Source organism: Amphiprion ocellaris, unplaced genomic scaffold (assembly GCF_022539595.1).
Source record: "Amphiprion ocellaris isolate individual 3 ecotype Okinawa unplaced genomic scaffold, ASM2253959v1 Aocel_unscaffolded156, whole genome shotgun sequence".
NCBI classification, from domain to species: domain Eukaryota; kingdom Metazoa; phylum Chordata; class Actinopteri; family Pomacentridae; genus Amphiprion; species Amphiprion ocellaris.
Genome location: NW_026559318.1, coordinates 9,083 through 19,777, shown reverse-complemented (window position 1 = coordinate 19,777; position 10,695 = coordinate 9,083). Strand labels below are relative to the sequence as shown.

The window sequence follows — 10,695 nt, the reverse complement described above, 5'->3', positions numbered from 1 at the left end:
GGCTTTCTGTTTACAGGCAGCCAGTGTGGAAACTAGCCAGGCTGTTGCTTAATGAATATTTCACTGCCTCCACACAATAAGCCTCCCATGATAGCCCAGTGAATAAGGTCCCGCTCCGCTCTGCAATTCTGCCCGTGCAGCGTGCAATAACTCCGACTCATACTCGATAAAGCCTCATGTGAGGAGAAGCCTCGGGTTTTATCGTTGACCTTTTCGCTCTCTGCTGTACCCACTTTACTCTGGGGACTCCCACTGTTTCTCCTTTGCCGCTCTAATACAGTGGCCCAGGCCCCGGCGTCTGCAAGAGGCAGGGGAAATAAAGCCTCCATTTGCATTACGTAATTTCATGCATTATTCAGAGCTTCAGAGAATCATTTCACCTAGACAACTCCTCAGAGGGCAGTGAGGAGATAACTGTTAGTGACAGGACTGGCTCATGAAATGCAGAGTGACTTAACCATGCAATCTGCAGATATTACCCCGGCCTGAATTGGAAATAGACACCGACACACTCAGCACAGATGCGCTCTTGTGAAAGCACACACTCGCTGTTATTTTCACTTTTTTTCTTTTTTCATCACCGAGGGGAGGAACAAGTGATATCAGATGCACATTTTTACAGTATATCTGTTTTATGATGCAGCTGATATTTCAAAGGATTTCAAAGAGCATGGGAAGCTACAGCAGAGATAAGTAGTGCTATATGGGTAGGAGCTGATCTGCCTTTCTCTTCCCCTCATACAAAAACCACAAAAGAGACAAAGATTTTGAATTCAGATACTGTTAGATAATGATGTTCTATTTCTGCTCTGTGCGCTCCTCCCGCGGCCTGTTATGTTGTAGCCTTGTCAAAACAGCGAGCATGTAAAGATTTTATAGTCATAATCCGTCTTTTTTAATAGGCCACATTAGTTTGGAAGCAAAAACTCAGCAGCAGCAGCAGCGAGTCTATCATGAGGAAGACAGACAGGCCAATTAGTGCAATCAAACAGAAACTGTAGCACATATAGTAAGCTGGGTAGCAGGGCTGCTCATAGCGACTGGACATTGTTCCTTTATTGTCCAAGGCTCACAACAGAACAGAGCCCAAAAGAGCTCCAATAGTTGTTATCGCAGCCAGGGAACACTGCAACACAAGACTGCTGAGAAATAAAGCCTTCTCCTTCTAATCATAGACAATAGAGTGTATTTCATTAAGCCAGATAATGGTGTGTGCATTTCATTACCATAGATAACTAAGAATATTTAGATGAGGGATGAGGTGCTCATAAAGCGCCAGTTGGTAGCCATGGTAACCTGGATCTTGGCAAACAAAAGAGTCGGGGAGAAATGTTTGCTAGGGGATGGAAAGAAAAGGGGAAACGGAGAAAAGAGGGGACGGAGGCAGCAGACTGAGAGGAACCGCAGAGCTAAACACAGTCCCAGGCCAAAGCAACCAGGCCGAACGCTTCCATGTTGTTTTTCTTACCGCATCCAAAAAAAAAGAAAGAAAGAAGAGGCTCAGGTGACCGCCGTGATCCTCCTTTGTTCTCAAAAGTTAAATATTCTTCTCTCTGTAGGATACTCAGGATAATCACATGCTAATGTAGCCACGGGCCAAATAATAAACTTAATCACCCAAATGTGGAAATCAATGTGCAGTAAGGAAACCTATCCATCCATCTTACTCCGCTTCTGTGAATATTGCAACCCCCACATGGCCCCGCTCACGCTGCCAGTCAAACCTGACTTTATTTTGTGTGAATTTCAAATGAAGATGCTTTCTGACAATAAGAAAGGCCTCAGAGCCTAAATCAGCCCAAACCGTGACCTTGACCTTGGGAGATGATTCTCATTCATCCCGTTTCAGAGCTGTCAGTTTGAGGACAAAAACCAGGACGGCTTATATTACTGTGGATGACACTAAGGCAATGGAAATCCATTTCTTTTTGGCAGCATGCAACATTAAGCTCTGCTCCACAGATAAACGTCTGTCATTATTAATACAGAAACATCATTTGCAGCTGGAAAATTAAGGGTTGGAATGAATGACAACTCAATACAGCTGATTTGGCACTTGCAAAGTATAACATTGATTACAGCCGCTCACATTTTTCATTCTTAAATTGGCCAGTCAAGCTTCCACACACTGTAATTACAAGCCGAGTCACAACTGCGTCTTTTAATTGAACAGATTAAAACACATATTTTACACCATCTTGTCATCCTAACCAAAATGAATATTTTTCTTCTAAGTTATGCATGAAAGCTGCTTTTGTTTGCCCTATTTTGCCAGTTATTCCATTTCTTTATTCAAATTGCTCTAATGTATCATGAGTCTCTGTCTAAAAACTGTCCTCTTTTATAGACTGTGTTTGAATTGTAAATCAAAAATCATACGTAATCGTGCATTAGGATTGTTTCCATTATATTTATGTAAAACTCGGGGGTTTTCTTGACCCTTCCATCCACCCCAACCATTTGCGACTTTATCTCAACATCTTCCTTTGCTTTTGTTGAAATTAACACATAAAATTAAAACAGCTAAAGCTTCTGATTTAGGTAAAATTAAAAACTTAGACTACAATTAGAATTACATCTCTGGTATTTTCTCGATCCTTCCATCCTCCTTCACTTTAGTCATTGCCAATACAGAAAAAAATCCTTAAAAAAGAAATGTCCAAAGCTTTGTGGCTTGTTGGTCTAGGTGTATGATTCTCGCTTCGGGTGGGAGAGGTCCCGGGTTCAACTCCCGGATGAGCCCTTAATAAGCAGCCAGCTGTTGTTGATGCTATAAAGTGTGAAAAGCAGTAATCTGCAATGTTTTCTTGGCCCATCCAACCACTTGCAACTTTGTAGCAGCACCACACAAGATCCTCAGTTGCTTCTGTCATAATTAATACAGAAAATAAAAACACACAAGCTTTTGATTTAAGCAACATTAAAGACTTGGACTAAAAATAGAATTACACCTCTGGTATTTTTTTCATCCACCTCAACAATTTGCAACTTGACTACACCATCTGACATCCTCCTTCACTTTAATCATGGTCAATACAGAAAAAAAATCCTTAAAGTATACAGAACTTTGAGGCTCGTTGGTCTAGGGGTATGATTCTCGCTTAAGGTGGGAGAGGTCCCGGGTTCAACTCCTCGATGAGCCCTTAGTAAGAAGCCAGCTGTTTTTGATGCTATAAAGTGAGAAGAAACAGCAATCTCCTGTGTAAATCTGGTGTATTTTCTTGACCCATCCATCCACCCTAACTATTTGCGACTTTATCTCAACATCCTTCTTTGCTTTTGTTGTAATTAACACAGAAAACTAAAACAACTAAAGCTTCTGATTTAGGTAAACTTAAAAACTTGGACTAGAATTAGAATTACATCTTTGGTATTTTCTCGATCCATCCATCCACCCCAACCATTTGCAACTTCACTACATCACCAGACATCATCTTTCACCTCAGTCCTAGTCAATACAGAAAAAAAGGCATAAATTGTGCAACATCATGTGGCTCGTTGGTCTAGGGGTATGATTCTCGCTTAGGGTGCGAGAGGTCCCGGGTTCAACTCCCGGACGAGCCCTCAATAAGCCACTGGCTCTTACTGATGCTACAAAGTGTAAAAAATACCAATCTGCAGTGTTTTCTTGACCCATCCATCCACCCCAACCACTTGCAACTTTGTAGCAGCACCACACAACATCCTCCGTTGCTTCTGTCATAATTAATACAGAAAATTAAAACACATAAGCTTTTGATTTAGGTAAAATGAAAGGTTCATCCACCTCAACAATTTGCAACTTTATAACACTATCTGACATCCTCCTTCCTTGTCAAAAAGAAAAAAAGCTGAAAACATACAAAATTTCGTGGCTCGTTGGTCTAGGGGTATGATTCTCGCTTCGGGTGCGAGAGATCCCAGGTTCAACTCCCGGACGAGCCCTTAATAAGCAGCCAGCTGTTACTGTAGCTATAAAGTGCAAAAAGCAGCAATCTCCTGTGTAAATCTGGCATATTTTCTTGACCCATCCATCCACCCTAACTATTTGCGACTTTATCTCAACATCCTTCTTTGCTTTTGTTGTAATTAACACAGAAAACTAAAACAACTAAAGCTTCTGATTTAGGTAAACTTAAAAACTTGGACTAGAATTAGAATTACATCTTTGGTATTTTCTCGATCCATCCATCCACCCCAACCATTTGCAACTTCACTACATCACCAGACATCATCTTTCACTTCAGTCCTAGTCAATACAGAAAAAAAGGCATAAATTGTGCATCATCTTGTGGCTCGTTGGTCTAGGGGTATGATTCTCGCTTTGGGTGCGAGAGGTCCCGGGTTCAATTCCCGGACGAGCCCTTAATAAACAAATGACTGCTACTGATGTTATAAATTGGGGGAAATATCAGCAGTCTCCCACATAAAATTATAGTGCTTTCTTGACCCAACCGTTTGCGACTTTATCAAATCATTCAACGTTCTCCTTTGCTTTTGTTATCATAAATACAGAAAATAAAAATAAACTAAAGCTTCTGATTTAGGTCAAATTAAAAATTTATATTAGAATTAGAATTACAGTACATCTCTGATCATTTCTCAATCCATCCATCCACCCCAACCATTTGCAACTTTACTAAATCACCTGACATCATCCTTCACTTTAGTCCCTGTCAACACAGTAAAAAAAAAAGGCTTACAATTTGCAACATCGTGTGGCTCGTTGGTCTAGGGGTATGATTCTCGCTTTGGGTGCGAGAGGTCCCGGGTTCAACTCCCGGACGAGCCCTTAATTAGAACAGATCTAAATATTAACACAACTTGTGCAACTTTTCACAGAGCCATCCCATCAAACATCTATTTTGCTTTATATCGCACCATAAATTACAAAATCAACACCAGGTTCTACTGAATGAGACTTAAAACCAGCAACTGAGACCAAAGGCAAATGCCTCCTCAGGAAAGACATCAAGGAAGAAGGAGGACCATTTTCTCATAGGCTTCTGTGCAGTCAGATTTATTTTCACAATCAGAGGAGTCGCCCCCTGCTGGCGGTTAGAAACAAGGCAAGTTTAAGGCACTTTCGCACTGTCTTCACTTTTCAGACCCGGACGCTACATCCATCCATGGCGGCACCACAGGAAAAGTCAGGAGATCATCCAAGATTTACAAATCGTTAGGATTCGTCCTCTGGGCACCAAGAACATCTGTACCACATTTCATGGCCAACCATCCAATTACTGTGGAAACATTTTACTCAGAAGCACAAATGAGAACCTCACAGTGGCTGTAAATGAAATGTCAGCATCTGGAAACTGCGAAAGTCTGTACACAACCTGATGATAATCTATGTAATACTTGAGCTATTGTGGATCAGTCTGAAATCTGAGGACTGCCATTCATCAGACTATGCCGCCAACATGGCTTCAAAAAAAACCCTACAACAGATGATTGCAAAAACAAGAAAATAACTACACATGACCTACTCATGGAGTTCAGCCATTAGGTGAAAGTAGATAGGACTCCATATGGACAATAATGTGCTTGTTACCCCCGATTCTCCAGAATGACAAGAATGCAGCACTGCTGTCAGACATCTGATGCAAAAAAATCTACTTTTTAAACATTTATTTATCCTGCGAACTGTTTTGCTGAGCATACTGAGCATGGCCTCACTAACACGCTGCTTCACATTCAGCAGCACTCATCCATATTTGGAAATCTCAAGACTGCAACCTTGAGTTGAGAAGCTCCAGGACCAAACTATCTCTGTGGTGACATTTCTAGAAAATTATATTTTAAAAAAGGATTAGAATTGTATCTATATCTGTCAGGATTGTGCATGATTTTAAATGTATTTAACACAATAAAATGGGAATAAAGACAGATTGACCAAGACTTTCCAGCTAAGTTATTTTGATATTTATTAAATATTAAACACCGGCTTGTGATAGTTCACAGCTAACAAGATGCAGGTTCCATCCTTTGGGGAAGCAATGCAAACACCCAAAAACAACATTAAATAAGGGGTCATTGCAAGTCGTGGTACAAAAAATCTCAGTACTAGGCTTCAAAGACCTTGCCGGAAATATGAACTGTACTATGAAGCAGGTTGCACAGGCTGTATACCCCCAATCCAGGAAACCAGAGAAAGCAGCGCTCTCCTGAGATGAGACAACAGTTTTTTTTTTGTTATGGGAAACCAACATAATCTGATTTCTCCAGTTTAAACAGCAATGAAAACATATGACAAACCACAAAGAAGAAAAAAAAAAAAATACACCAGTGTGAATCCAGCCTGTGACAGTCAGGCATGATCATGTCGATTCCCCCGTTGATGTGTGTGTGTCTGTGGAACCAGACTCCAGTCTTGGCCCAGAGTAATAGGATCAGCCTGTTTGGGCCTGACAGGCTGATCCTCTCTCAGGGTGGCCCATCTGGCCAGCGCCCAGGCTGCGGCGCCAGCCACCGGCTCCACTGTGCAGGGACCCATCTGTGGTCCTGTGTGGTATCGACCATTACACCGCCAGGCCTGTCCTGATCTGCACATGGGTCCACCGGTCTGTGTGTGCTGCAGATGGGATGGTGGGTCAGCGAATTACTCCTGGTGACTGTTTGAACTTGCATGGAGTGTGCAGATGGGTGGAATTTATAGCATCAGTTAGATAGAGTCAGGTGGGCTATTTGACGGAAGAAAATGCAACTGACAAAATTTGGTAAAACTAGTGAAAATGTACTTATAACTATCAGAGAATCCTTATTAGTCTGCATATTCAATAAATCTAAAAAAAAAAATTGCGTTCTTGCCTACTTGGTAAAGCATCTTTGACCGTCTTGAAAAGCGCTATGTATTAACATTATGACACTTTGGGAAATATCATCCATCACCCATCATGCAATACTGTGGTTGTGGGAAAAAGGCTCCAGTAGTAACAAGTTAGAGCTTTTCTGCTTCGGTTCTTTCTCTCCTTTCTGTTATGACTGCTGTTGGTTAATCCCATGAAATCAATGCCTGACGACGTATTTTACTGATGTCAATCTAATATTTGCCCTCATCTGTTTACAGTAGAAGCAACAGTTATGGCAACAACCACAGGGAAAAATTTGGGGATCAAAATTGACATTTTCTCTCTCAAAAAAAAGGATTGCATTCAACATTACCAAAGGAATTCTGTGCAAAAAAATCTATGTAAAAATGCATCTTAAAAGAGCATTTCCTGTTTCAGTAACAGGAGTGTTTCACAAATTTTGAAAACAAAAGTCGTTTGTTTTCTTTCAGCAAATGAAAAACAAAGAGTGCAGTTGTTAAATGGGAGGTTGTTTGCCACAAATAGTTATTTTTCCACACATTAAAAGATGTAATTTGTTAATTAGTGAGCTTTGGAGGTGCTAGTAAATAGATTTTATTATGTTTGGACAGTGACTTTTCCAGTCTTTATGCTAAGCTAAGTTCACCAGTTGCTGTCTGTAGCTCCATATTCATCAAATGGAAACAAGAGTGGGATTGATCTTCTCATCTAACTTGGCAAAAAAAGGTGAATAACTTTATTTAATGAGTCAAACTACTCCTTTAAAACACACCCAATGACAAAGCAGTTACATTAGAGTGTATTTATAAGCCTCACTGCTGTGTATTTTCACTGTTGCCGTCTAAACTCAGCCAACATGTTGACAGATTTGCAGCACTGTGAACAGTAAATAAATGGTTTTGGCATCAGTTACCAAGAATTAGGGCACAGGCTTCTTTTTAGACACAATTCGCACAGTGTTCAATGAAAAGGATCAGCAGCAAGAGGGACAAATAAAATACTTTACAAATTATACAGACTAATATAACACAATTTTGTTTTCACATTTTAAAAAATTACTGTAGAGTGATTACTATGTGTGAAGGCAACATTTATTTCCCAGCTTATCATTTTTTTTTAAGTTCTAACACAAACAGACCTGATTGGAAACTTGCTAAGCTGGACTGTAGTGATAAATACTTTTGTGTGGATAATTCTCACAGCTTTTCCTTTTCGCTTCCTCAAACCATCACCATCCACAAGCCTCCACCTCAACGCAAACACAAACATCTGGAGCAAATACACTGTTGGATTCTGAAGGCGACGATACAGTATCACAGAATACATGTACAAACTGAGGATGAGATCCCCACCCAGCCATGTAAGCCACAAACTCAAATGAAGCCAAATCTGCTCCTCCAAAGTGTACAGTTTCCCTGTAACTCAGTTTGAGGAAACCAAATGCGAAATGAGACAACGTGGACATGACAGCAGCCGCAGAGCTGAAAGATCACAGGAGACAGCCGAGCATGAACTAATATGAGCCAAGACACATCTGCCTCAGCGATCTAATGGTCTACATGGTGGAAGTGTGTGGAGTTTAGTGCATATTAGCAGCAGACCATAAACAGGGCTGCAGTGAGGAGGGGATTTAAGTAGAGAGCAAACAGAGTAGGACATTTAGGGTCAGTCAGTGCTGGGCAGAGATGCAGCTGGAAGTGGAGAGCAGGTTTCAACTTGAAACAGCAGCTTTATTGATTATATAAACCCATTTTTAGTATTTGCAGCTGAAACAATATCACCAGTCATACTCAAGATGTTGGTTACTTTTTGTCACTGAAGTCCACGTACTGGGAATATGCTTCAACAAAACTCTGAACCGACCTCATTAATACCACTAAGGCAATTTCAAGGTTTAATAGCTGCTCTTATTGATTGTACTTCCCCATTGCTTTCAATTTTTTATACATCTTAGTCCCATTGTTTTATTTGTCTCAGATAATAAACACATTTTTTAAGAAGTGCTATTTCATTTTAAGGGTGTTTGCATTTATTGCATATGTGTTGGCACCATTAAAGATGATCGTTGTCCCTCGGTGTGTTCTCCAAGTTTTGTTTTTTTTTTTTTACCTTGTTAACAAGTGTAATGGTGTTTTTATATGCTCAAAGACACATAATGAGTGAAATACACAGGTGAAGCCATGGCTGAGTATTTCTACCTTGTAACTGCGGTGTACTAATGAAGGTCTCAAAAACACAGGTGCAGATTTTCATGGTTTCATGCATAACAAAGCCGAGCAACCTGTTACTATTATTTTTCTTCAGAATCGGTTTCTGGTTTTAACATGGCCGGCTGAATTACTCCAATATTACAACTTATCATTGTGAGGCATAGAGCAGCTTTACAGTTTGAAAACAGAGTTTAGATCAGCACAATTTAGAGGATGAAACAATTGAGCCATTTTAAGGCAGAAAGGGATTATTTCCATTGAAAAAAGAAATATCTGCCTTGGACACACATGATGACATCAATAACTGGAGATGGACACAACACATAGCTTTCTAGTTCAGTTTTAGTTATTGACAATATTCAATTCAATTAAAATTCAAATAACTTTATTTGCCCCCAAGGAATAATTTAAAAGGGCATACAAGTAAGATAAGTAAAAAAAAAAAGACAACCAAACAAGACATACAATTACACACAAAAAGACAAAACAACATTAAAAAGTTACTCTCTGCACCACTGGTCAACTGCACAAGCAGTGACCCGGAACCAGACTATGACTCAACAATACATGTAAAAGTGTGGAGGGACTAAATAAAATGAAATCAATGAAATCAGCAGCATTAGCTGTGTTTGTCTATTTAGTCAACATGCTAATATATGCTAATGTTTTGACTGTACTACAGTGGTGCTAACAGCAACAATGCTAATGTGGTGATGTTTAGCAGACATATTTTCCATAGTCAGTTAGCATGTTAACATTTGCTAATTATGAGCAGCATCACAAAACAACGATAATGTTGCGGTTTTTCTACCAACACAAGCAGGATCTCCCTACCGGGATGTTCGGCTTTTCTACTTAAAAAACTGTTTATTAGTCAATCACCAACCCTTTTTACCATTTGCTAATTTGTGAACTGTACTATGCTAACAAGCTAAACATGATGAGTGATGGGAGTGTCAGTAGTAGTGCAGATTTTTGGTCATAAACCAAAGAACTATAGGCATGGCAAAATTTTGACTGTACAATGACACTAGATGGAAGATTGAGTGATCAACAAAGATATGATAATTAAACCTGAGAGGAATTTCATGCCATGCATCTACCATCTCTCTGGATCAGTTTGTGCACAAAATTAATTGAAGTACATGTTGAGGTTTTTTAGCTGGTAGGTGAAAACTCTGACCTGCTAGTGGCACTACAGAAAAACCCATCATCAGCAGAGTTATTAATAGCCGTCACTGCAGACTTGGATGAAAGTCTGTAATAAATTTTATGAGAATCCAACTAAGAGCTGTTATGATTTTCAGCCTCACCCAAAGTAGTGAACCAGGCCAACCGGCCACATTTGCCATCTCTGGTACCACACCATTCAAGTGTGTACAAAGGAACAGAAACCATTAGAAGCAAGGAACGTAAAACAACGACAAAGTAATCTACATTCTTGCAACTCTTTCTGAAGCAGCATCAACATGTTTTTACTGCTATGTCAGTTTTGGAAGCCTCTCCCTGAGAATAATTCTACAAACAGCTATCAGTGAGCTAGTCAGCCAACTGCTTTCAAAATTTATGAATGACTGAAAGGAAAATTATGTCTCTGAGCAGTTACTTCCCTTTAATTGCGGTTTGCTGTTTATTTCTACCCAGTGAGGCTTAAATCAACCAGTACGGCTCTGTTTCCCAAAAATTTGATTCTT

General features: G+C 39.9%; 4 non-coding genes across 4 annotated transcripts; all 4 read left to right on the top strand.

Annotated features, from left to right (window-relative positions):
- Nucleotides 1-3,492: 3,492 nt before the first annotated feature.
- trnap-agg (transfer RNA proline (anticodon AGG)) lies at nt 3,493-3,564 on the top strand. The gene has a single exon. It is a non-coding gene; the product is annotated as a tRNA-Pro (tRNA).
- A 288-nt stretch (nt 3,565-3,852) lies between these two features.
- trnap-cgg (transfer RNA proline (anticodon CGG)) lies at nt 3,853-3,924 on the top strand. The gene has a single exon. It is a non-coding gene; the product is annotated as a tRNA-Pro (tRNA).
- Nucleotides 3,925-4,272: 348 nt separating this feature from the next.
- Nucleotides 4,273-4,344, top strand: trnap-ugg (transfer RNA proline (anticodon UGG)). Its single transcript has one exon. It is a non-coding gene; the product is annotated as a tRNA-Pro (tRNA).
- A 355-nt stretch (nt 4,345-4,699) lies between these two features.
- trnap-ugg (transfer RNA proline (anticodon UGG)) lies at nt 4,700-4,771 on the top strand. Its single transcript has one exon. It is a non-coding gene; the product is annotated as a tRNA-Pro (tRNA).
- The last annotated feature ends 5,924 nt before the right edge of the window (nt 4,772-10,695 follow it).